The sequence below is a fragment of the Panthera uncia genome (assembly GCF_023721935.1).
Source record: "Panthera uncia isolate 11264 chromosome B3 unlocalized genomic scaffold, Puncia_PCG_1.0 HiC_scaffold_1, whole genome shotgun sequence".
Taxonomy (NCBI): Eukaryota; Metazoa; Chordata; class Mammalia; order Carnivora; family Felidae; genus Panthera; species Panthera uncia.
This window is the reverse complement of record NW_026057582.1, coordinates 29,712,798-29,738,701: the sequence shown is the minus strand read 5'-3', so window position 1 is coordinate 29,738,701 and position 25,904 is coordinate 29,712,798. Positions and strand designations below refer to the sequence as shown.

The following is a 25,904-nucleotide window of genomic DNA, read 5'->3' as shown; positions in this document are numbered from 1 at the left end:
TGATCCTTCCCCCTTTCCCTGTTGAAAATCACCAGGTATGATTTTCATATCCTATAAGCCCATCACCGTCATGAGCCATGGTTCCTGATTGCGGTGCCCTTGGTGAGTGTGTTGGGGACAGAAATACTGTCAGTCCCCTTTGTGTGGCCTTCCTCCTCCTGTTCCCACTCCTGCTTGCTCATCACAAGAACCAAATCCCGTTCTTCACAAAGATGAGGTGTCTCCACCTACTTCAGCACCCTTTTCTCAGCTCTTCATTCCGTTTTGGAGTGCAGCCTCTTCATTCCCGTCCTGGATCTCAAATCTATACCCCTTTAGCTTTGAAATCTTTATTTCTGCACCAGAGGATTCCTTCATTCAGCAAACATTTATGCACAGTATGGTGGGGGGAACATGATTGCTTCAGTACCCAGTAGACCTGAACCAAGATTGCATCAGAAAACAGGAGATTGTTTTGTGCGGAGCCCTAGGAAAACAGTCCCTTCATTGTCTCAGCACCAGCTTGAAGGGGCAAAGGAGAGAACCGTGTGGTAACCTGGGAATTAAGGGCAGCGGGGAGGTAGAGTGGGAATGTTGAAGGCACACTGGAAGGGTGCCTGAGGTTTGGGTCACACTCCCATGTGCTTCTTTCTGCAGCATGCCCGCCTCCCTTTGGGGCCAGTTGGAAAGCCGTGGGCTGGTTACTATGGGAATTGATGGGTGCTGCTGGCAGCGAGAGAAGCAGAGTTCTTGGAATCGGTCCCAAAATCCTAGGAGAGCAGGGTTTTCCTCCCTCTGGCTTCCCTGCTTACTGTTCTTGGATGAACGAGGTTGATTTTAGCTTGGGGAGAGCATTTCCAACAGCTCCCCTCTGGCGCCCTAAGGAGAGCTGGGGGCTCCTCGGCAGGCGGACTTCACAGAGGGCAGGGCAACACAAGGGATCACTAGGTTGCCCCCCATGAACTTGTTTTCGAGGTTGGCTTCTCACGCTTCAGTGAGCTCGGAATGCAATTCAAGCTTCTGTTTCTTTTTACACTGTCAGGGAATGTGCCACGGGCAAGGAGAGGCGAAGTCAGTATTTAATTCCAGAACCACAACCTTATCCTTCTTCCCTGCCATTACCCCTCACCAAAAAGGTGGGGGGCGTTGGGTGTGTGTTCCAGGCTTGCCGATTCTGAAGTGTCAGAGGAAGAAAGCAGATGTTTTAATGAAGTGATACCCGTATTGGAAAACAGCGGGTTCAAAATACATAAGTCCTCTTTCATTAATTTGATTAATCGTTAATTTTTAAAAGCTCTACCATTGTGTGTGCTCGTTTATTTTTGTAACTGCTCATGAATATGGAATGTAAAGCATTGATTTTTTTTTCCTAAGAAAACTATTTGGCTTGAGGAGGGAAGAATATTAAATTAAAGTATCATGAACATTATAAAGTTTAAAAGGACAGAAAGAGCTGCTACCCCCCCCCCCCAACATTTTTGTTTCAGTTAAGCGTTTTCTCTTGTTTCTGATTCTTTTACCACTAATGAAAACCTTTTACAGGGGAAAGCTTTTCTTTTGATTTTGGGAGATTCTGCTGAATTCCTCCTGTAGTTGTAAGAGGACTGGCTGTCTAGTTCTATTCAGACCCTGACTTTGGGGTCTCAGAGGTGATGAGTCACTTGGCAGAGCAATCAAGCGATGTTGAATTGGCTTGTGATTTGGATGATTTTTCTCTCGAAGCTTTAATGCTCCTTTTTAATCCATTTCATTTCCCTTTTCTGTTGGGGGGGAGGGAGGGGCTGGGAAGGAAGGCCAGTCACACACAGGCCTTGCTTGCCCTCCTTGACCTTCAGATTGGGGAGGTAAGGTGGTTAAGAAAAAAAAAAGTACAGGGAAGGGTGTGGTATATTTTGCTAGAGATGAATTGCTTCACAGTGGCAAAGTCAAGTGTCCTTCTTGGGGAAGCAGCAGAAGCCTTCCTGGAGGAGGCAGCCCAGCTCTAGTATTTCAGTGAGTCAAGGGCATTATTATCTGAACTGGACCTGAAAGAATAAGTAGCCTCTCAACAGGTATTTTCCTTTGTTTTTCAGCCTGAGAATCACTCAGGGTCCTGATTTTATTGGTGTGCTTCGATTTATACCTGTGAAACACTTTAGACCTAGTGTATGTATTCATCAGAGTGCTTGCAGAATGCCAGACAGTCTACACTTGGGTTATAAATGTGCCACCAGATGGAGGGGGCAAGTAATACCGTGACGGAGGGGAGCATAGGGTGCGGTGGGAGCCTAGAGAGAGGAGGGCCGCTAACCCTGAGGATGGGGGGTGGGGGCGCCGGGGCCCAGGCATGGGAGTCAGCTCTGCAGTGGCTCCCTGACACCTGTCATTCCGCCATGAAATAAATGGAGCTCCTCCGAGTTGAGAAATGGGAACACTTTCTCCCAATGAGGAAGCTGAGGTTCATGGCGTGTCAGTTCCTTGTCTGAAGTCAGTCCGTTTGCAGTTGTGTTAGCACTGAGATTTGAACGCATGGCCACAGACATTGCCCAGAAACCCCTAAACCTTGCAGAGTAGTTCCTGAAACCCCTGTGTTGTCCACATTGAGGCTAGTGAGGCAAGTCTGCTGCCCAAGGCCTAACCTTGTACGTGGCAGAGTTGAGATTTCAGTGGTGTTTTTTCCAAAATGCATACCTTTCCACAGAGAGAGCCCACCGGAAGTTCAGTAGAAGGGGCACTAACACAAGCTTGAGGAAGAGGTGGCCCTTCAATTGGGCACAACAGGGTGGATGTAATTCGGGATTAGAGAGGCACTTTATCAGTGGCCACTCAGTACATATGGAACACAGGAGAGAAGGCATGGGAAAAGGTAAAGAGAGGAGTGTGTTCAGGTAAGAGAGAATAGTTCACTTTTCCTGGAGTGATGGCTGTGTAGAGCGGTGTGGGGGAAAAGAGTTGAAAAATCAGGTTGAAACCCACTCATCTAGGACTTGGAGCACCTAAAGAATTTGGACCCTTCTTATGTCGTTATTGAGAAACCACTGATGGTTTAGGAAAGATCACGAAACCTAGTTGTTTGTTTTATGAACTATAATTCTGATCATATAAATTCTCAATCTTGTCGACCTGATGAATTCATGGCTGTGAGGTGACTGGAAACGTGGTATTGTTATAAATCTGTTTGAATGGTGGTATTTCTGGGGCTTATTTCATGTACACAGTCACTAAGTCTGCCATAGATGGAGGTTATTTACGGGTCTGTTTCAGGTCCAAAGTCTTGCACAGGGAGTTTTTCCCATGGGATTTAGGCTGGTAAGCATTTAGACAGGAGAGCCCTATGTGGCCTTGCCTGGGCTGGCTTCCCTAGTCCCAGAAAAGGACCAGCTCCAGCTCCAGCCAGGCCTCCAGTGGCCACTGTCCTTGTATTATTGGCCAGAAGTTCCCAAAGGGCTCTGGTTGGGCTTTTAGCCATCTAGATTATTTATAAAAATATATCCATCATACTGCTATTTGGAGAGGATTATAATTTTATACTTCTTAATAAAAATTGTCTCATTTATGGGTATCGTTGTAAGAAGAAGATTTGTTCAGCCCTAGTTAAGATTGATGACGAAGCACATTTTCTCTTTGAGCCCAGAGGTGGTGGCACAGAAGGATACATGCAGTCTGTACAATTGCTGCAGTCAGGTGCCTTGTTTGTCTTGTTTCATCGTTGTCTGTCCATGGCCGGATATAGCGTGTGGGACACAGTAAGTCCTACATACATACTTGTGGAGTAAATGTTGGATGAATCTTGGATAGTTGTTCCTGTGGCGTAGCTATTGTAGTTGATGAAAAAAACTGGTTACGTTTTTATTCAGACAGAGAGAGAGAGAGAAGGAGAGAGAGAGAATCTTAAGCAGGCTCTGCAGAGTCAGCACAGAGCCCGCTATGGGTCTCAAACTCATGAAACTGTGAGATCATGACCTGAGCCGAAATCAAGAATTGGATTCTTAGCCCGCTGAACCACCCAGATGCCTCTGGTTACATTTTTAATTCAGACTCCTTTCTCCTGGTTCTAGATGTTTTGTTAGAGAAAAAGATTTCAAAACACTTTTTGATACGTTGCTTCAAAATGTTAATAACACTTGAAACTTCTTTTAGGATAAAATAACCAAGTGGAATAGAAGTAACTAAAAATATAAAATCTTGTAGGCTAATTTAAAAAATACAGAATGTGTATTACTGGCATCCTCTCCCATTCTCTTTAGAAAGGGTCACTACTCTAAATTAATATATCTCCTTTCTAGCCAAGATTTCATTTTACTTGACTCAAAGCCCACAGTATAGATGCAAGAACAAGGTTTGCCAAAGCATGGAACAGTAATAAGATTTTTTTTGTTCCTGGCAACTTGGAATTAATTTCTGTAATTCTAGTAATTAATTATGGAAAAAAAATGTTATTTTGTTAACATTTAGTGGAAAGTTGAAATAAATGTGTATAAATATTAAATGTGATTTGTTTTCTGATAGAGTGATAGCAGAATATGAGGAAAAGCTGATTATTTGAAGATTTGATCAAGCTAATAGAGCCTTTGTTTCTGTGACTGCTTACATTTTCTTCTAGATGGTATAGCATGATAATATGGCATGCTGCACACTGAGGTGATTGTTGGAGTATCCCTTGGAAACTTCTGGGCATCGTTCATCTGGGAGCCAGTTTATAGTAATGTGTGGGGAGATAAATTTTGTGCTTATAGGTTGGTATTAAGTTTAAAAAGTCCTGAGATTCGGGGCACCTAGGTGGCTCAGTTGGTTAAGTGTCCGACTCTTGATTTCAGCTCGGGTCGTGATCTCACACACAGTTCGTGAGTTTGGGCCCTGCATCAGGCTCTGTGCTGACAATGCGGAGCCTGCTTGGGATTCTTTCTCTCTCCCTCTCTCTCTCTGTCTCTCTCAAAGTAAATAAATAAAATCAAATATTAAAAAAAAAAAAAAGTCCTGAGATTTGATTTTTATACTGTAAGAGATTTCACAGTGGTCATTCTGTCTCTGGAAAATGTTTAGACTTCCTTAATTCTGTTTTACATTTTGCAGCTCAATATCTAGTGTTAGGAGATAATTGATGCATTATATATAAGGCCTTAGTGGGTACTGCCTACTGTTTCTAATATTTTTTATAAGGAAATTATCTTTTAGGCTAATCAGTATATCAGTTTTGAAAACTGTTGAAATTTAATCACCGATAAAGAATTTTACCTTTCTATACTTATTGTAGTTCCTTGTATTCCTTCCAATGGGCTTCTGAAGGGGTAAAAATGACATTGGTTTTCAAACCACGTGCCACATGCCAAATTGAAGCAGAGCATGTTGTCGATATTTAATGTACTTGAGATGATTTAGGCAACAGGACCCTTGGGAAACCAACAAATATATTTGCAGGTGCCCTTCCTTGACACTTGCTGTTAAGACTCAATGATTTTTCGGGGCGCCTGGGTGGCGCAGTCGGTTAAGCGTCCGACTTCAGCCAGGTCACGATCTCGCGGTCCGTGAGTTCGAGCCCCGCGTCGGGCTCTGGGCTGATGGCTCGGAGCCTGGAGCCTGTTTCCGATTCTGTGTCTCCCCCTCTCTCTGCCCCTCCCCCGTTCATGCTCTGTCTCTCTCTGTCCCAAAAATAAAAAACGTTGAAAAAAAAGACTCAATGATTTTTCTTTTTAAGTTTTTTTTTTTAATGTTTATTTATTTTTGACAGAGAGAAAAACAGAGCATGAGCAGGGGAGGGGCAGAGAGAGAGGGAGACACAGAATCCCAAGCAGGCTCTAGGCTCTGAGCTGTCAGCCCAGACCCCGATGCAGGGCTTGAACCCACAAACTGTGAGATCATGACCTGAGCCGAAGTCGGACGCTCAACCGACTGAGCCACTCAGGCACCCCGTAAGTTTTTTTTTTTTTTTTTTTTTAATTTTTTTTTAACGTTCATTTATTTTTGAGACAGAGAGAGACAGAGCATGAACGGGGGAGGGTCAGAGAGAGGGAGACACAGAATCTGAAACAGGCTCCAGGCTCTGAGCTGTCAGCACAGAGCCCGACGCGGGGCTCGAACTCACGGACCGTGAGATCATGACCTGAGCCTAAGTCGGCCACTTAACCGACTGAGCCACCCAGGCGCCCCAGTTTGTTTGTTTTTAAGTAATCTCCACACCCAACTTGGGGCTCGAACTTACAATTCCGAGATCAAGAGTCTCGTGCTCTTCCACCTGAGCCGGCCAGGTGCCCCTCAGTGATTTTTCTTGATGGTTACAATCTTGTTATGTTAAGCAGGTTAAGTAGAATGATTTCCATGTAGAATTTAGATTTTTAAGACCAAACTGAGCTTGAAATATTAGATGGCAGAAACATGCAGCTGTGATTAGAGTTGCTGCAACCTCTGTCTTAGAAAGGAAGGGGGTCAGCAGGGACAGCTTCCATGTAGTGGTGCAGTAATGACTCATCTTCTCCTCCTGGTGCAGAAAATAACTTGCATTAGGTGTGCCTTCTCCCAGCCTGTGAGCTCCAGGAGTCCACCTCTTGGCACTTGGCTTAGGTGGGAGGGAGAAGAAGAGCCTAGAGTTACAGTTTTTATCTGTTGGACCCACAAGAGATAAATAACATATGAAATCCAGACAGTCTTGGACATGTTTTTCTTTGGTTATCAGTTCTTGTCCAGGCAATCCTATTATAGTCATTAAAACAAAACAAAACAAGACATTTTTGAAGGTTAGAGGTCAGTGGTGTTACAGAGTTCTGTTTGTGTGTGTGTGTGTGTGTGTGTGATTGATACTCTGAGGTGGGGCTCTAGTTTCTGGCTATACTTAGCAGGTGCATTAGGGACACAGCCAGGTAATTCATGTTTCTGAAAGTAATACCCATAGCCTCCTGTCAGGTGCCCAGAGCCTTTACAAATAATTGGGAACGACAGCCCTTCCTAGCCCTCTGTGGACACAAAGAATGACTTCATTTACTTCCGTGGGACCAGTATAAAATTCTCAATCAAATTAGCATTTACTCTGAAAAAGTAGAAGTATGCCATTTAGTACTTTTCTTTGGGTTTATAGGAGAATGTTTTGAAATCAGAGCAACTTTGGAAGACATAAGCTTAAAAAATTCCCAGACTCTCCTGAGTTGTAGTTCTTAGAATAGGGAAAGAATATGCCCCAAGCCTCTCAGTGCCTGAGACTGTTTCCCATACACCGTTCCCGGGTTGACATTTCTTTTGCTCATCGTGGGAGATCAGGAGATGTGATTCTTTTTTTTTTTTTTTTTTTTGTACTCGGCCCATGTACTGTGCCAGACTGTGAGAAACAAGGGTGACCTCTTTTTCTCTGGCTTCTGGAGAATGGTGTTGACATTAGGCATTGTTGAGCCAGGCCCAGGAGGTATGTGCCACCCACTCCTTGTTTGCAACTATGGACTTTACCGCCATGTGCTGTTGAGTTACAGATTTTGTATTATGTGAGGGGATTGTGAATGATCCTCATAGCTTTGGGAGATTTTGAAGAAGGTGATGATGTGGTCCTTGCCACCGAGGCCTGGACTAGGCAGCTGCCTATACTTGTTTTGTGCCCGTAAGAGCCAGTTCCTAAACATGGAGGGACCTCTACCCCAAGGCCTATTGGTGCCCAGGGTTAGAAGGCTGAGTGAAAGCTAGCAGATGCCAAATTTAAGTATAAACAATTAAGTACTAAAGTATAAAAACTTTAAAATGGGCTCATATTCTATTTGGGCAGAGAAAACTTGTTCATGTGAAATAATTGTAATTAGTGGAAAGGAACATACAATCTGATTGCTGCATTGACAGTTTTTATGTATCCCAAGGTAGAAAGAAAATCAGTGTATCAAGCTGAAAATACAAGTAGGAGCTTTTGATTTCTGGTATCTGAATGCAGAGGGTTGGGGCAGGGAATAAGTTAGAGAAACTCTGTTGTTCAAGAAGTGTGACCTCCTCCATGTTCCGTGATCCTAGAGGATAGATACTCAGTTGTCTGGTGCTTCGATGAGAGTCTAGGATTAGAATCCAGGTACAGTTTTACCCTCTTTGGAGAAAGTATTTGTTGATTGATCACTGTCTACCCCACGTATTAAGGAAGATAAGCAGTTCTCCCCCATCTCTGGTTTTCTGGAGAGAAGTTATCAGCCAGAAGCTGAAGCTGAATCCTGTTTATCTACACAGATTACTGTTTCTTTCTTGGAAAATTTGTTTGAAAACCAAATTAGATTTTAGCTTGGCTGAATCTGTCCATCTGTCTGAAGTCTGCTGTGAATGGTAGGCACTGGACATTCTCTCTCTGATTGGTTGTGCTGCTGGTTAGCTAACTAAATACATATGTGCTGTACGGAGATATGCATTTGATACTAATATTAGCATAATTACTTCTTAATTAAATGTAAAACACTGGTAAGTGTACAAGTCTCTGACATTTGTTGATTTTAACAGCTGGACGACAGATATACTTCTTACCTGAATTTCTCTTGCAAAATACATTTTCTGTCCCAGTTAATTGTAGTTGTTGTGCCAAACAAAATAAATAAATAGATATTAGGTAGCTTGCCGGGGTTTCTAATTAAAATTAAATAGTTTGCCTTTTTGTTTATTTTAAAGACTTCCTTTTTGCTGACTAGGTAAGTAATAGGTGCTAATTTTGGAGGATTTGGAAAATAGAATGGGACAAAAAAAATCCTCATTTATGTTATTATTATTAATATTTTTAAATTGAAATTATTAAAATATTCAAACCATAATTGAGAGTGCATTTGCCAGTTGATGAGCTGAGTAGACCCCACAGAGAGAGAGGGCACGTATTCGGAAAATTTCACAGGACTGGAGCTGTCTGTTCGGTGTCTGTGGTCTTCCAGAACGGAGCACAAGATTAAAATAGTGCCAGAAGCTTGTGTGTGTGTTTGAAGTTGTATGAGCCAGAATTGGAAACTTCATCTTCTATTCACTTTTACAATTAGTATTGTGGTGAAAGGAAACTTTGTAAGACATAATAAAAGAATAAAGCTTGAAAATCACTTCATTCAGATGTTGATAGCTGAAATAAAATGCAGCTTAGATCTGTCTCTCCTGTGTGGCCTCGTGGTGCCCCAAGTGAGCCTGTGGTGCCTTTGGGCTGTTGGATTTCCCAGCACTTCGGGATTGCCTTTAAAATGATGGGGAACAATGAGGTCAAATACTTCCCTCGAGGTTCTGATCCCCCTGCCGGTGCAAGACTCCCGGTATGATATCTGGCGTCACTAGCTAGTGGAGAGTTTACCATGGTTTTTCTTCTTACGTAGCTGTCCTGGGATTTTTTTAAAACCCTACTTTTGATTTTTTTTTTTTTTTTTCGGCTTTGTGTTCTCTGGCTAAAGATGCTTTCTTGTGGCCTTCAGCACAGCCCTGTGAGGAGGAGGAGGGGGCAGGTAGCCTCATCCCATTCTACACATGAGGAAGCTGAAGGAGCTTGTCCGAGGCCCTTTGACTGTATATGGCAGCTACCGTTCTTCTTTCTCTTAGGGGTCTTAACTTTTTTCTCTTGGTTGTCTTTCCAGTGATAATAACACCAACCACACCAATGATTATAATAATAGTAAGAGCTGACCTTTATCACCTGCCACATGTCAGGCAGTGTTGTACATGCTTTTGCATGTACTCTTACTCACTCTAGGTGTTACCTTCGTTTTAGAAATGAAGAAACTAAGGCCCACAGAACTTGCCCAAGGTTTGTAACACTCACGTGATAGAGTAATTGTGAATCTGAAATGAAAATACGTACAATTACAAGCAGGTTCGAAGCTCTCATGAAACGATGGTAGTTATGATGACTATGGCATGTATCCAGTTATAATTTCCACTTCTGTGTCTTTGTCTTCATTAGCCATTGAGTTTATTGAGGGCAGTTGGATGTGTCTTGCTGGCTGCGGTAGCCCCCGGGCTTGGTCCGAACTTCGTGCCCTGTTACTACTATCGTTGAATGGTCCTTTGAATGTCTGGTGTGGCTGTCTTCTGGGGTTTAGGATTTGGTATCATTTTTGCTCTCCATCATCTGGTTAATCACCTGGTTCATCAAGTCATCATGCTGAATCTGCATGGATTGGTGATTTATTGAACTCATAGGGGCTAATACTTTGACCACCCACCTCCTTATCCCCCACTGCAGGTCCCCCTGGGACTGGTTGTGTTCTGAGGCATTGACTCACTTGAAATGGCCTGTGTGCTAACTCTAGCCACTGGAATTCTGTTATTTGGAAGAGGCTCTGGACACTTAAAACAAGAATAACATGATTTTTTTAGTTGAGATAAAGAGAACTTACTGAAATTGGCTGAAAGAAGTAGAATTTGGGGAAGCTGAAAATGTTTTTGCATTAGGATGTTCTTGGTCCTTTGAACTGTAGCCAAGAGACTCTTCATAACAGCCTGCATTTAAAATCCAGTTGTAAAAAAAAAAAAAAAAATGTGACAACACATTGTGGCTGTTTTGTCTTGTTTGAAGTTAGGCTGGGAGAACAAGGCCGTTACTCTCAGGGGGGTGCTTACTCTTTGAGCCAGCCTGTTCCAAAGTGGGAGAGTTGCTGCTGGAGTCAGGACTGAGCGACTTTCTTGGTGGTGGTTGAAACCAAAGGGACACCAAGAAGGCTGCAGCTGTTTTGATATTAGGGTTTCGATCTTTGGTTTGCTAAAGCTCTGTTTTTAATTGCCATTGATAAGCAAGACACTATCCCGAAGGAAGGAATATTTAGATTCTAGTTTTGGTTCCAATTCCGTAGCTCAGTGTGGATGATTTGATTGGCTGGGATAGAAAACTCCACATGGCTTTTGTTTTTCTCTCTGAACAAATGAAGTAACCTTCGTTCTCTTAGGAAAGGTAATTGAGATAATGGGTAAAATGCTACCTGGTGAGTAGCTTATTCCTGTGTTCCTAGGGAGTGGAATTCACCTCTGTGGGTCTCTAGGATATAATGAACGTTAGACCTAAGGCTACGCTTCCTGCAACAGGGAAGTCTCCAGCTCTTTTTTTTGTTCAGATAGAGAGTACCTGGAAGTCATGATGATTTTGATAGCAAACCAGGAAATATCCATATATTTAATTCCATCACAGGAACCAAGAATGACTTTCCTAGCAGAAAATGCCCACATTTTCTGTGTACGGTGCAGAGTCAGCACCACTGGCTCAGGTTTGGAGGCGGGGTGGAGAACGTCTCATCTAAGCATGACTTTTTTTGTGTTTATGGAGGTGCCAGTTTCCTGCTGCTTTTCTTTCCTTACTTGTTCTGCTGCCATGTGCTTTGTTGAAAAACCCTGTGTCATATGCCAGAAGACTGATGAGAAGTCTATGGGAGAAAAATCTTAAAGACTGAGAAAGTTCTCTCTCACCAGTTTCATTTGTTTTGTGAACAGGAAGAAGACATCTGTTGTCTTATTTTCTATCAGGGGACTGTATTTTTCTCAGATCTTCTAGCTTAGTTTTTAATCTTAACAATGACATGTGTTCATTGTAAATAACACAAACAAATAAAAGGAAATTAAAAAAATAAAGTAAAAATTACCCAGATCCTAAACCCAACAGTATATTTTAACATTTTGTTAAATGCCCTTATATAATTTTTCTACACCTACAACATAAAAATACATGTATGCAACATACACCTACAACATAAAAATACATGGATGCGATTTTTTATTTGGTTTTATATTGTTATGTTTCCGTTTTGAGACTTCATTGATTTTTGGTCAGTCCTATAACTGATGTCAATAGATTTATTTCTCAGGGTATCCATTTATAGCTAGAGAGTATTTTCCCAGGTTTCTGTACCCATTTATGTAAAATGCTCTAAAATCTTTGTAAGAAGAGGAGGCCATTAATTAAGCATAACTTCAGAGAAGTTATTTAGTCTGGGTTGCCAGGTTTTTCATATAGTTAAGTGTAAATAAATGATGACTAAGATTTCTTTCTTTTTTTTTTTTTTAACATTTATTTATTTTTGAGACAGAGAGAGAGCATGAACGGGGGAGGGTCAGAGAGAGAGGGAGACACAGAATCTGAAACAGGCTCCAGGCTCTGAGCTGTCAGCACAGAGCCCAACGCGGGGCTTGAACTCACGGACTGTGAGATCATGACCTGAGCCGAAGTCGGACCCTCAACCGACTGAGCTACCCAGGCGCCCCTAAGATTTCTTAAACAATACTGATGAAAAATTTTCTAGAGTTATTGTACACTTGTAGCATGTTTAAATGTATACTTTGGCCCCAGGAATTTCTTTCTAGGAATTTGTCTTAGTGAAATGGAGAGCATGTACAAACATGTCTGTACCATTCGTTCACTGCAGCATTGCTTAAGGCAAAAATTTGGAAATTATGTGCAGTAATTTATGGCTCTATTCAATACGGTATCCAGCAATGTGTCCATAAAAATGTACATCCTAAAATATTTGAGAGAAGGGAAAATAGTCATGCTATAATAAGAGAAATGCATGTTAGGAATTGTACACAATGCCAACTTTATGAAGAAAAAGCGCTCTATTCCTCCAAATATATTTATTTTTTTATACTTATATAAAATATATAGATACATGCACTCACAAATAGTTTGGTGTTTTTCTTATAAATAAAAAAAATGAAGTGTAACATGCATACAGAAAAGCACACAGACTCTAAGCTTTCTACGTTGATAAACTTTTGTAAACTCAGCACATATGTGTAACCATTACCTAACTTAAAAATTAGAATGTTATCTAATTCTAAAAGCTTCCTCATCTATTCTCCCATTCCATCACCCTTCCTCACCCTCTTTCCCCAATACAAGGAAAGGTGACCACTGTTTTGACTTACATCACCATGGGCTAGCTGTGTGTGGTTATGAATTTTATAAAAATGGAGTAATACGGTATGTACTCTTAGTCTGGTTTCCTTTGCTCAATATTATATTTGTGGGTATAACAGGTTTTCTCTCTCCCCATGTAGTATTCTGACATGTAACTCTACTGCAATTTATTTATTTATTTATACTGAACATGTTTTGTGTGTGTGTGTGTGCAGTTTTTGCCATCACAGCTAATGCTGTTGTGGGCCCATTCTGTATGTGTTTCTTGGGCACCGAGGTACACATTTCTGTTGGGCATCTATATCTAGGAATGGGTAACTGGGGTTGTGTTATGTGTTTGTTCAGTTTTTGTAGGTAACACAGAACATTGTAAAGTAGTTATACCAGGTCACCGTTGTTAATGGTGTTCGAGACTGCCAGTGGCTCCACATCTTCACCAACACTTATTTTTAGTTTTTCCTTTTAGCCATTCTAGTGGCTGTGGGGTGGTGTCCATTGTTTGTTTAGATTGCATTTTCCTGAGGACTAGTGAGGAATTGCGCTTTGATCTGAATAAATTCCCTTCTGAGGAAAACTTATGTTATTAAATCTTGTGCTAATCAACTTCATGTTAGCAGTAACAGAAACGGTTACCTTCCTCTGGCACCGAGGGCGTGTTGTACGCCCAAGTTCTTCAAATAGCCAGACCCGAAGTCGATTCTTCTGGATCATTTAAGTGGGGCAGTCATTAATAGATACAACTTGTCATGCATCCAAATGGTGCTGCTTGATGATCCAAGCAGTTTATGTGATTTTCTGTTCTATATTGAGCAAATGTTTGACACTGTGAAATATTTCAAGTTACCTATTCGTTTTACATCATGACTGATTAAATGTTGGCCAAAGAATTCAATTTAAGAAATCCGAAAGGGAAAACTTTTGGGCTTTCGTGTGCTGATTTTCTTTAGACCTGTATATCAAGAATGACTCACCCCGTTTTATTCAGAGTAACTTTTAAAAGAATCTCACTCTACAGTAGAAAATTGCAAGTAAATTTAATGCAGATGGAAAGTGGATTTGAGACTTAAGTCTGGGTCTAATCGCTACATGGAATATCTGAAGAAGACTGGTAGTCTTGGCATCCAGTTCCTGGCTTTTAGTATTAACTTTTTTGGATCATAAAAGGAAACTAAGACATCCTTTAATTATCAAATTACTGGTCTTAGAATAGGGAGACCTCATGGTAGAACTTCAGTCTGCCATCTTGAAATAACACTGGTATTGAGCAAGTCCTGTGTACCCAGGCTTGATGCCAAGCGTTGTCATGTTTTCTTGCTGAATCCTCACCAGTAGTGTGAAATAGGTAATGTTACACCTGTTTCATATATGAGGAAGTTGAGGCCTTGAAAAAGGCCACATGATGAGTAAGTGTGAGGGGCAATTTCCTAACTCTGATTTTATGATTATATGATGGACAATCGTAGTATTTAGGACCTTTGGTTTAAGTTGAACAACTCTGTCAACTCTTTAGATGCCCTGGGGGTACCAGTAACATATAAAAATGGAGTGCTGGTGTTTGAATCTCAGATGAAGGCCACGTAGGGTATTTTATGGAGAAAATTGTTCTTCTAGCCTCATACTCTCTCATACTGTGCCGAGGTTTTCAAGTAATCATCCTGATTAAAGACACATTTTTCAGTAAACGCTAATACCACCAGTAAAGGTGATGAAGTTAGAGAAATTTATGGCCAAGCTTCAATCTTAAGGGAACAAAAGCATGCATTTGTTAATTTGTTTTGAACGCTGCAGCTCCTGCAGGACTCTCTGTCCTAGGTCAATCATATATGAACCAGCTCCCAAGGGACCCGAGTTCTTATGGAGACCTAAGACATATAGGAAGGTAACCTTAATACGAGGTAGAAAGGGCAACCGGTATGAGGTATTTAGCCTGGGGCAAAATGCCGCAGGAATTCATAGCAGATGACAACTTTCAGCTGAAGTCTATCAGGAAACGCTTTCTGGAGAAGGTGGCCTTGGAACTACCTTTGACGGGGAGACAGAATATGGATACTTTGAAACTGGTGTCTGGGTCCGGGCAAAGCTACTACATAGTTTATCTTTTTATGACTGTGAATAAATATGCTAATTAAATGAGTACTGTAGATAAAATTTGAGAATTTTACCCTATCAACAAAAAATGGTATGTGTTGTAAAACCGTAATGTTTAGGATGAAGCTTAGGCAAAGCCCCTTTTCCTTTTAGCTCTGGCCTCACCTACTCGGTGTCACCCCCACTTACGGGCCTTCTCTGCCCTCTCACTGTGGAGGTTCAGAAACACGTGCTGCATGAGACGGGACATCCTAGGCCGTCCGTGCCTTCTTTACACTTTTCATAGATGCTCTTTTCCCTGCAGGGTTGCCCTTATCATCATGTTAATATTTGTCAGAGCCTGGCACACATCCTTTGTGAGTGGAGCACGAATGAAGAATTAAATGAAATAGAATGTCGTGCTTTGTACTAAGTTCCTATTTTTATCACGCACAGGTACTTGCTCAGTTAGTTGCAGCCTGCCCCAGAAAATCATTGTAGTGTAACTGCAACCAGCTGGTTTACAAGCAAGAGGAGCTGAGTGTGCAGGTTTGTGACTTTACGTGAAAATGGTTTTACCTTTAGCTATGATTGTAGGTGTGCCATTGTTTGACCACATGAATGATTCCTGTAATGGCTGATTCAAAAATCGTCGTTTTTGTTTTGTTTTCCCCTTCATCCTTTCTCTTAAATTGGATCGGAAGAAAAGGAGGAGAAGGGCTTATTCTCACTGCCTCAATTACTCATTTAAAATTTAAAATTCTGTTGACTTTCCACAACACTGTTGAGCCCACAAGATAAACTTCCTAAACTAGAAGTCTTTAATTGGCATTTTTTATGTGATGAGATTTTGTTCTCTTCTAGCCTTTTAGTAATTCAAAATCCTTATTGAGGAAATTTTAGGTACAATAATAATAGTTAATCATTATTGAATAATTTGTACCCAGAAGTTTGCTAGATTTTTGCCTTCATGATCTTATTTAACCTCCACATCATCCTATGAGATGTTGACCAACATCCTGATGTTACTTGTAAGGCTAACCGATTTTGACAAGATTATATCACTCGTCAGTGGCTGAGCTGGGAATTGAACCCACGTCTGTTTGCTTCAGTGCCTGACCCACTGTGTTAAATTGTTCTTCCCTGTTTTCTTCTGTGTATTTATGCTTCTCTCCTCACATTTTATGGTGATAGGATACATCCTTGTTTTAGCTTCAAATGATATACTTCAGTTGTCCCTAATCCTTTATGTAACAGTATTTGTTGATTTGACATCTTAGCTACTTTGGTCAAAACACTTTCATTTACTATGGTGTTAACGGTACTTAGAAATTGTGCGGTTTTCCCCTTTAGCAGTCGACAGGGAAAAAGGTAGGCTATTTCGTTTTCACATGTGGTATCCTTTTTTAACTGGTAGTTTAAACAGGTTCTAATAGTCCTCTGAGACAGAACCTTGGAGTTTAGATAATTCTTTCACTAATTTGTATGAAATAGCATCTCAAGTCAGTGTGTGGTGTAACTGTGCAAGAACACAGTGTGTGGGTAGTAGCAAAGTGGCCCTTGCACACTGCCGGGCAGAGAGCAGAGAGAAGGGTCAAGCAAATGAGAAAGTACAGGGACACAGTAACTGACCCATCGTTCATAATGTGTTTAGATTGCGTTAGAAAAACTGTCAGTAAAACCCTAAGAAAGAGACTCTTAGCTCCAGAGAACAAACAGGGTTGCTGGAGGGAGGCGGGTAGGGGGATGGGCATTAAGGAGGGCATTTGATATGATGAGCACTGAGTGTTCTATGTAAGTGACGAATCACTAAATTCTTCTGATGAAACCAGTGTTATCCTGTATGTTAAGTAACTGGAATTGAAATAAAAACTTGAAGCATAAAAAAAAACAAAAAACAAAAAAACTTACAGAAAGCGTCATAATTCTTATTGTTATAAGTAGTTAACATCTACATTTTAAAACTATCAATTTCACATCCTGTAATGCTACAGTGGATAACTGTTTATTATCATATTGGTCTGCCAGTGCTTGTGGGGTAGGGTGGTATGCTTTGCCAGTCTAACATGTCTAGACAGAACCAAATGTATGATTATATAAAATCACAGCTCAGGGATTATGGTTGAAAAACTTTAATGATTATTGGCAACTCCATGCCATTTCATATTACTTTGCATCCTTCTTTTCATGGCCTAGTGCCGTAAAAGAGTTAAAGTTTATTTTTAGGCAGAACAGAAAATGTCTAAAATGTGATATGATGTGAATCTAGTTTCTTAAGTAAAATATATTTTCCATGCAAATACATGTTTCTTGATTTGGAGAGTTGAATGAACCTAAGTAAGAATGATCGCTTCCAGCATTAAAATTGGATAGAAGCTCTTTGAAACCAGTCTAAGAACAACAAAACCACTACTTTAAATCCAAATTAGTTTTAAATGTGTGTTGACTGGCACTGTGTCCAGGGTATTTTTTAGGAGTTCAGACTGTCCTGTATCTGTTTAGTTTTTATTTCCTGTCTTCTCCCTCAAGTAGTCTTCTGGGCAGTCTAGCTGCTAGCCTTTTCTTCTTTGCAGGAGAGAAATTTCCAGCATCTCCTCTTCCTCTGTGGAGCTGTCTCCTCCCACACAGGCTATTATAAACAAGCTACAGCGAACATCTTCTTACTGGGTGCAGGGGTTCCTTACAGAGCCCACATGCTGTTCCTTCTTTTTTTAGATTTATATTTTGCCATGATTTTCCCCAGTTTTTTTTTAATAATGTCATTGGATAATCAAAAGTTTTAAATAGGACTAGATCTAATGTATCAGTTTTTAAAAATGGTTATTCCTGGGGGCGCCTGGGTGGCGCAGTCGGTTAAGCGTCCGACTTCAGCCAGGTCACGATCTCGCGGTCCGTGAGTTCGAGCCCCGCGTCAGGCTCTGGGCTGATGGCTCGGAGCCTGGAGCCTGTTTCCGATTCTGTGTCTCCCTCTCTCTCTGCCCCTCCCCCGTTCATGCTCTGTCTCTCTCTGTCCCAAAAATAAATAAAAAACGTAGAAAAAAAAATTAAAAAAAATAAAAATAAAAATAAAAATGGTTATTCCTGTGTCATAGGAAGCCTTTGCCTGCCCCCTCACCTTGAGAATATTCTGTGTTTTCTTCTGAAAGCTTCATGGTTTTAGCTTAGGCTTAGGTCTGTGTTCCACGTTGAAATGATTTTATTCACATGCCATCTTAGTGATACTCATTCTTTAAGAGAGATATTACCTCTATTTTATAAGTGAGGATTTTGGCTCTCTGAGAATTTGGCACTCTAGCCATTGCATGTAATAGTAAATTTGATTTATAATTTTAGAACCTTTTATAGATGATCATGATGAAACTATATGGTAGGTCATATCTGTATATACCATGTTGCTCTAAACCTTTTTGAGATGTATTTCCATTGTCACACAAAAAAACACCACATTGTTGCCAACAAACAAATGTTCTTTTGGTGACCATGTTTATCCCCATAAAGAAACCGGAGGTGTTAAGTGCGGAACAAGACTGCAACCTTGATGTTGTGTATGTTTTATCGGGGAGAGATGTAGTGTTTATGTACAAATGTCCTGTGAAGTTGCCTGGTGTGATTTGCCTGTTAAGGTACTAAATCCTCTTGTGCTAAGAAATTGAAGTGAAATGATCAAATGGACTCAGCTATTTAACCTGGCCTAATTACTTGTTTTTACTAGATACGGTACGGGGCTCAAAACTGCTATCAGCGTTCAGATGTCTCAGGGTTATTGCTTATTCCTACTACTTAATGCCTCTCTCTGACATTGTAGTAACATCACTAGTTCTAGCATCTAAGGCTCAAGAGAATTCTCAGCAATCGATGTTTCATTGAGGGTCTGTGTTTTGAGTGTTTACTAGGTGCTAGCTATGCTGCACGCATTGTATTTCTCACAAGTCTCTTTTTCAAGCACAAATAAAGAGAGACTTTCACAGTATACACTTGGGGGTCATGTGGGGGAACCCACTCCAGTTCTCTAGTAAATCTGAGTGGCGATTTCACGCAAGTCCTTTCATGTGTCTGGGTTGAAATAAGTAATGCTACAGCGTGCTGGTGATTCAGTCAATTCTGAGATACGTGTTGAGTCCTCTGGGGGAAGACAAGGGGCTCCCTGTATTGGATGTGAGAGGTATGCAGAGGTGAGCCGGACAGGAGGAAGCTAATGTTACTCTTAAGGAAGCTTCACTCTGTCATTGGACTGCCCTCCATTAGAATGTATGATTAAACACATTGGAAGCTTGCTGTTGATTGGGGAGAAAGACTGTCCTTTGTTTTGAGCTGAGCAGATGAGCATCACTAAGACTGTTCACATGCATCACTTAAGGACACTGAGATTCCCTCGCAAAGCTGGTGTTGCCCCTGCTGCAAATCTGGCTTGTGTCTGCTGCAAGCGAAACGGGCCAGGTTCACAGCACTCTTCCAGAGTGGCCTTCTCACTAAGGAAACATTAGCTTCAGTTGTTAACTCTCAAAGAAAGTGGGACAGTTCTCAGGCTGCTCTTTATTTGTATAGATAAACAACAGGCATTTAATGGAGCCATGCTGAAAGCAACAGTAAAAAAAGTCGCTGTGTTCTAATTGTAGCCTCTTAGCAAGGTTATGTTAGTTTTTTTAATCTAAAAATTCTGCCTAAGTGGAGATTCCTGTGCATTATGAACAAATTAAATCCTTTTTCTTAAATAGTATTTGTTCTGCCGAATGTTTGCTACTCTTTCTGATTAAAATGGATTAAAATGGATGTTTATAGTCTCAAGCACATTGACCAGTTAGTTTTTACAAACTCTTCTATACTGTGCATAGGAACCAGATTTAATGGACTTAGTTATTTGTTCTTTCGGTATATTTTGAGAACGATTTTCTGCTTCATATTTGTTCTCTTCATTTTGATTGAGTGAAGTTTTGCTAAGTGCTTTTGATCTATAAATCAGTTACTGATACATGTAAGTAGCTCATAATTTTAAGGAAGTAAGTGAAACTGGCTCTGTCCTACAACTCACAGACGAGGTTTTAGAACATTTCTGCAGAAAATTTTCTGGCTGCAACACTTTTAATTGTCATGTGAAACCAACCATAGATTTCATTGCCATCTCAGTGCCCAGGTTTATGTCAGCATTAATGACAGTTGGTAGGTGATTCTTTGAGTCAACACCGTGTGTGGGTATTTACAAACCACCATTGGATGTTGCTGTGTCGAAGTGAGTGTTGACTATTCTTTATAGGTAAAGAACTTTCTTGTCTTTGTACATATTAGGTTATCCAAATCAAGTAATATTTGCTTAGCTATTTATATGTTAATATGTTTAAAAAGAAATTTCTCTACGAAGAGGCATTAATCATTCACTATTTGTTTGATCAGATGATGGCACTGGCATTCTATTGTGTAATCATAAAATAGCTTGTCATGTTTAATGCCAAGAGCAGATGCACTTCCTAGTATAAACAGCATGCAAAGCCCAAATCTAAATGTGTTATTTAGGAGCATATTAAAATCATTGTATTTTTTGTGATTTAAAAAAGTAACTGCGGATTGCATTGTGTCAAATTAAAAAAATGTGATTACTGCCACAACTTAAAATCTGAAGAAGCAAAATCTGGCCCATATGTTTTCAAGTATAATGTGTTATTCTTGCAGACTATGTCATGCATAGAGGTTTAGTGCATTAACTTCGGAACCAGGCTGCCTGGATTCAAATCTTACCTATACCGCTTACCAGCTCTGTGATGTTGGGCAAGTTACTTAATCTCTCTGTGCTTCAATTTCGTCCTTTGTAAAATAGTAATCATAGTGATAATAGTATGTACCTTGTTAGGAGAATGATACAAATTAACATAAAGTGCTTAGGACAGTGCCTGGCACATAGTAAGGACAAATGAGCAAGACTGTAAAGCGTGAAATAGGTAGATGTGTGCGTTACAGGAGCTTCTCCTACAATCAGTCCCAGTTCTTTTAAAATAAGTCAGTGATGTCTTGATCAGTCAGTGATACTTGTGGAATAGCTTTCATGCTACATATTAATCTAGATTCCCTGGGGCTTACAAAAGGAATAAAAAGCATGGTTACTACTTTGAAAGCTTGCATCATACTTACATAGGTACCCAAAAGGAGATATACACAATTGAGTATTATATAGCAATGTGTAAGTGAAAAAGTGTGAATCTTTTACAGTAAAAGCAGAGGGGGAATGAAGAAGTATAAAAGGTGAATTTTGACCTTAGAGGGCAGGTGGTTCATTTGGTTGAGTGTCTGACTTGATTTCAGCTCAGGTCATGATTTCATGGTCATGGGATCGAGCCCCTCATTGGGTTCCTTGCTGAGAGTGGAGCCTGCTTAAGATTCTCCCTCCCTCTCTCTCTTTCTCTCTCTCTCTCTCTCTCCCTCCCTCCCTCCCTGCCTCCCTCCCTCCCTCCCTCCCTTCCTCCCTCCCTCCCTCTTCCCCACTTGCTCTCTCTCTGTCTCTGAAATAAACAAACAAACAACAACAAACAGAACCCTTCATCATGCAGTGGATGAGTTCACACACATTATGCTCAGCCCTAGCCAGGAGATTGATGTGGTTAGGTGAGTAGGATCTGGGGGGCCGATGGGGGGCTGGCCAACCTCGACTGCCTCCGTGGCTCTGGCCCTGAGCTAGTAGCAGCGGCTGGGGGTGCCTGGCAGGCCCCTTACACTGTGTCAGGGAAGCCCCATGATGTGATACCACAAGCTTTGTAAACACCAGGGTATTTAGATCAGGATAGGGAAATGATAAAGCCGGTGAGGTGGTAACATGACTTCATACCTTTGAGAAGTTTACCTTGGGGAGCTTTGTAGCTGCGGTGGGGGGAAACTTCCATTACTGCAATTTATAAAGAACCTTTGGACAGCTGAATATGAAGCCAAACGACAGGTGCCAGATTATAGACACCCAGCTACACTCTATCTGTACTAGAAAGTCACAGTGGATTCTAATAGGGAAGGGTTTGTAAAAGAAGGAGGAGCAGTTAGCAACAACAGCTTCCTGCAGTGACTTTGGGATTTTTAATCCAGGCAAGGAGGCTTTTAGTTTCTGTCTGCTGTGGATTATTCTCTGGCACTTAAGCAGTCTCCAGACTAGCTGTGGGCTTTTCAGGTGGCTGTGCAGCTGGGGACACTGCAAGAAGCCTCTTACATACCTCAAAATGAAAAAATAAGCATCTCTGATATTAGCCAGTTCTGCTCTCCAAATACTTGAAAGAAATGTATATAATCACAAGGAGGAGGTCTGCCTGTGGTGATCATTTGGTGGAGCTGCTTGTATGTCATTAGATTTATGTGTTCTCGCGATCTTGGGTAAATTTTGTAAAGGTTTTGGGACCCTAAGGGTCATATCTGTAAAATGAGGGTGTTGGGGTAAGTAGTCTGTTGTCATGCCCAAGGCGCGAATACTGTGTATTTCAAAAGGGGTTGGAAGATTTTCTTCTGGTCTTCCAACTATACGTGGAAAACTTTGTAGAGGAGTCTGAAAGTTTTGAGGAGTTCTTTTCACTCAACAGTGTTTATCGAAGACTGTGTACCCGAGACTACTCTGGGGGGCTGGAGATAGATCTGTGAAATAAGTTGGGGTCCTTCTCCTCTAGACATCCCCTTACATTTTAAAGAGAGGGAATATATTCACAAACACACGAAGAAGTGCTAGGAATTACTATCATGTTGGATGCGGAGTTAACAAACGGGAATAGTCAAGGACAGCAGCCACTTGGCCTGAGTGGATGGTGGTGGCAGCTTCTGGTCTGGTGAATGGAGCAGATCTGGGGGGTGAGGCATCCGCATTCTGCTCTTTGACATGCATCTGGAGTTTCAGATTTGAGAGTCTTCACTGTGTACTTGGTATTTGAAGCTTTGAGACAGGGTGAATTCAGCTGATGACTGAGTTTAGAAAGAAAGGGGCCAGAGACGGGGACCAAGCCTGGAGGTTGGAGGTTGGAGGTTGGTTGTAGGAGAGGAGTAGGAGAGGGAGCTCGGTTGGCTGCTCTTGGCTTCCGTTGAGCAAGTCTGTTCAACGCTAACACGTGCTCTGCTCTTTCCCTGAGCTCAGGGACTACCTGTGTCTGTGTAGGTGTATACTGCCCCTACATATACACGTAAAGCTTAAAAAATGCCTCTTAACACACAATACTCCATATTTGCAAAGGGCTGAGAGACGAGGGCTCTCTTGGGTGACTTCCGTCTCCCTTTCTCCTCCTCCTGCCAGGCTCATTGAGGCAGCCACGCTGTGGGCTCTCAGTCCTTCTAGGTCTGCTGGTTGAGTTGAATGTTGATCAAGAATTGGTTTCATTTTTAACAAAAGCCCGTTTTGGTCAGTCGTACTTGTTATTGTGTAATTACATAATAGGAAATTGTATGTAATTTGACTAAATGTATTGTTTTTCTACAAAAATATGCTAAACACTTTTCAAAGCTTCCAAAGGCAGGCCTCCAAAAAGAATGCTATTAAGTTAGGTATGGTCATGGCAACTCTAAAGGAATGGGGGAGTAGTTAAACTTCTGTAAGGATTCTCAGCTTGTTTCCTGAAGGCCTGCGAGTGTGTATTCCATTCTAATAAGAAAGGGAGATTGGGAGTTGTGGATGATGCTTTTTGCTTGTGATTTGTGTAAGAATGACTAGCCTATAGTCAGTCTGGAGGCCTGTTATTCACGGAAAAGACATTCACTCTACTTCAGGAAAATGGTAAAAGCCTGTACATTTCAAATTAGATGGCTAAGCTGTGTAGTGTGTTGAGGGGTTCTCTGCTAACTTAGCCTTTCCAGTTTCTAAATCAATTATCATCCTGTTACCTTAGTTCAGTGGGGTTTTACCGGGTGGACTTTGTGAAAAGCAGTCTGTTGTGCCAAAAGCCATCAAAATGCTCATGTCCTGCTTTACCACTTCTTGGACTTGATGGCAAAAACGTTTTTCTTTTTAATTCATAAAAATTTATGTTGAGGGATGTTGATCACTTTAATTTTTGTAATGTAAAAATTAGATGGACCCTCTCCATCAGATAGTGTAAACTGGTTCAGTTGTGACTTGAACGCGTGGAAGACTGTTACATGATGATCGGGCATCTGAGTTTGGAGGAGCCCTGAACTACATGGAGAAATGTGCACAGGATGATGTGAAACTGCAAAGGGTACAAAGCATTTTACACGATCTCTGAAAACCTGTGCCACGATATTAAGAGTTTACCTCCGGGTGGTAGGGTTGTGGGCGACTTCTGAGTTTATGTTTTATCCTTTAAATTTTGTAGTTTTCCACTTGTGTTATTTCTGTAATTACATAGTACTTTATTATATTACAGCAGTGGATGATTTGAAGCTTTAACAAAGAGGCCTTTTGAACTTGGTTGCTGTTGAGAGGTAGTACGTCATAGAAGGACTTAAGTAAGAGGGAACATGAATAAAACAGTAAAAGTTACTTTTCGTCTTTGAAATAATTATTACCTGCTTATAATTAAAAATACAAACAAAATTATCTTTATTGTTATATAATGTACATACATATATAGATAATTTTAGTGTTCATCTGTATAATAATAAAGATGACATAATATATAATTAACATGTTAGTATTTATAAGTATACAAATAAAAGTGGTTTTAATTAAAAAATTTTTTCTTGTTTTTAGTCTTTATTTATTTTTGAGAGAGAGACAGAGCACAGACAGGAGAGGAACAGAGAGAGGGAGACACAGAATCCGAAGCAGGCTCCAGGCTCTGAGCAGTCAGCACAGAGCCTGACACAGGGCTTGAACTCACGAGCTCTGAGATCATGACCTGAGTCGAAGTTGGATGCTTAACCTACTGAGCCACCCAGGTGCCCCATAAAATTGCTTTTAATCTCCATGGTTGTTATTAATAATTTACAATAGATATTAATCTTTATAATAACCAAGTAAGGTGAACAAACTAGAATTTTCCTCCTTTTAGAAACAAAGAAATGGAGTCTCAGAGAGGGTCATTTCCCTACCCCAGGTTACATGGTGGGTAACGGCAGGTTTTGAACCCAGGTTTTATGATTCTGAATCTGTTGGTCTTTCTGCTCCTGGCAATGTATTCCAGTCTTTTCTCCAGCAAAGTTAGGTATGGAAAGAAGTAGTAATAGGAATCTGGCTTAAAAGTCCTAAACTGAGGAACTGCTTGTGGGTAAAAGGTTAAATAAACTGGGTGAGGTACAAGTCTGTCTTTGAAACAAGAACTTGAGGGGCGCCTGGCTGGCTCGGTCAGTGGAACGTGTGACTCTGGATCTTGGAGTCATGAGTTTGAGCCCCACGTCGGTGGGTAGAGCTTACTTAAAGAGAGCAGAAATGCTATCAGAAGGAGCCTAGGTTTATGTTTTCCAGAAGGGGTGCATGTGTTGGGGAGCAGGAAGAAAATAGTAGAGCTGTTATGAAGCAGTTCTAAGAAACTAAAATTTACTGACATTCAACATCGGGGTTGAAGCCGGGACCCTTGTGTAGGTCCTGTGTCAGACAGTCAAGTCTCCCGTTTGGGGTGCGGCTGACCCGGAGCTTCTTGTGTGGGACTCCCTCGGTGCTGGGGGTGCAGAGGGGCCCTTCCTCTCTCGTTTGCTGTCAGCCTGTTGTGACTTGAGGCATTTGGTCAGTAGCCTTATGGGTTGTGCTAATCAGCTTTAATTAACATGGGAGCTATAAAATTGATACCTGGCTTTAAAAGATTCCTACAAAGAACCACAGGTTGAAGGTCGTGTTGATAATGCAAACCCTAATGAGCTGTGAAAAATTGGCAGAGCTGAGACTTCTCTCGGTACCAGCTATTATCAACTATGAAATGAACTGACGAGTGAATTTTGTCTGAGAAAATTGTTTTCCTTTGTGGAACGATGGTGCAGTTACAAGACTCCTCCAGAGGAGGAGGTGTTGTGATGCAGGGGTGTCCTTAGTGCTTCCGGGGAACAGCAGATAACATCCACTAGGGGTTATGGTCCTTTTCTTAGTAGAATTTCTTTTTACATTCTTCCTATTCAGCAGGCATTTCTTGAGTATCTCTTAGGTACCAGGCACCAGCTAGAGTGATGA

General features: G+C 41.2%; 1 protein-coding gene across 11 annotated transcripts in view; it reads left to right on the top strand.

Annotated features, from left to right (window-relative positions):
- SIPA1L1 (signal induced proliferation associated 1 like 1) overlaps window positions 1-25,904 on the top strand; it is a 361,673-nt gene that overhangs the window by 91,838 nt on the left and 243,931 nt on the right. Inside the window, exon 4 of one of the 11 annotated variants that reach the window (XM_049612530.1) lies at window positions 15,296-15,388. The exons of the other annotated variants lie outside the window; for them this stretch is intronic. The gene's annotated coding sequence lies outside the window, so the exon portion shown is untranslated. The remainder of the gene's footprint in view (window positions 1-15,295; window positions 15,389-25,904) is intronic. 11 annotated transcript variants of the gene reach the window in all.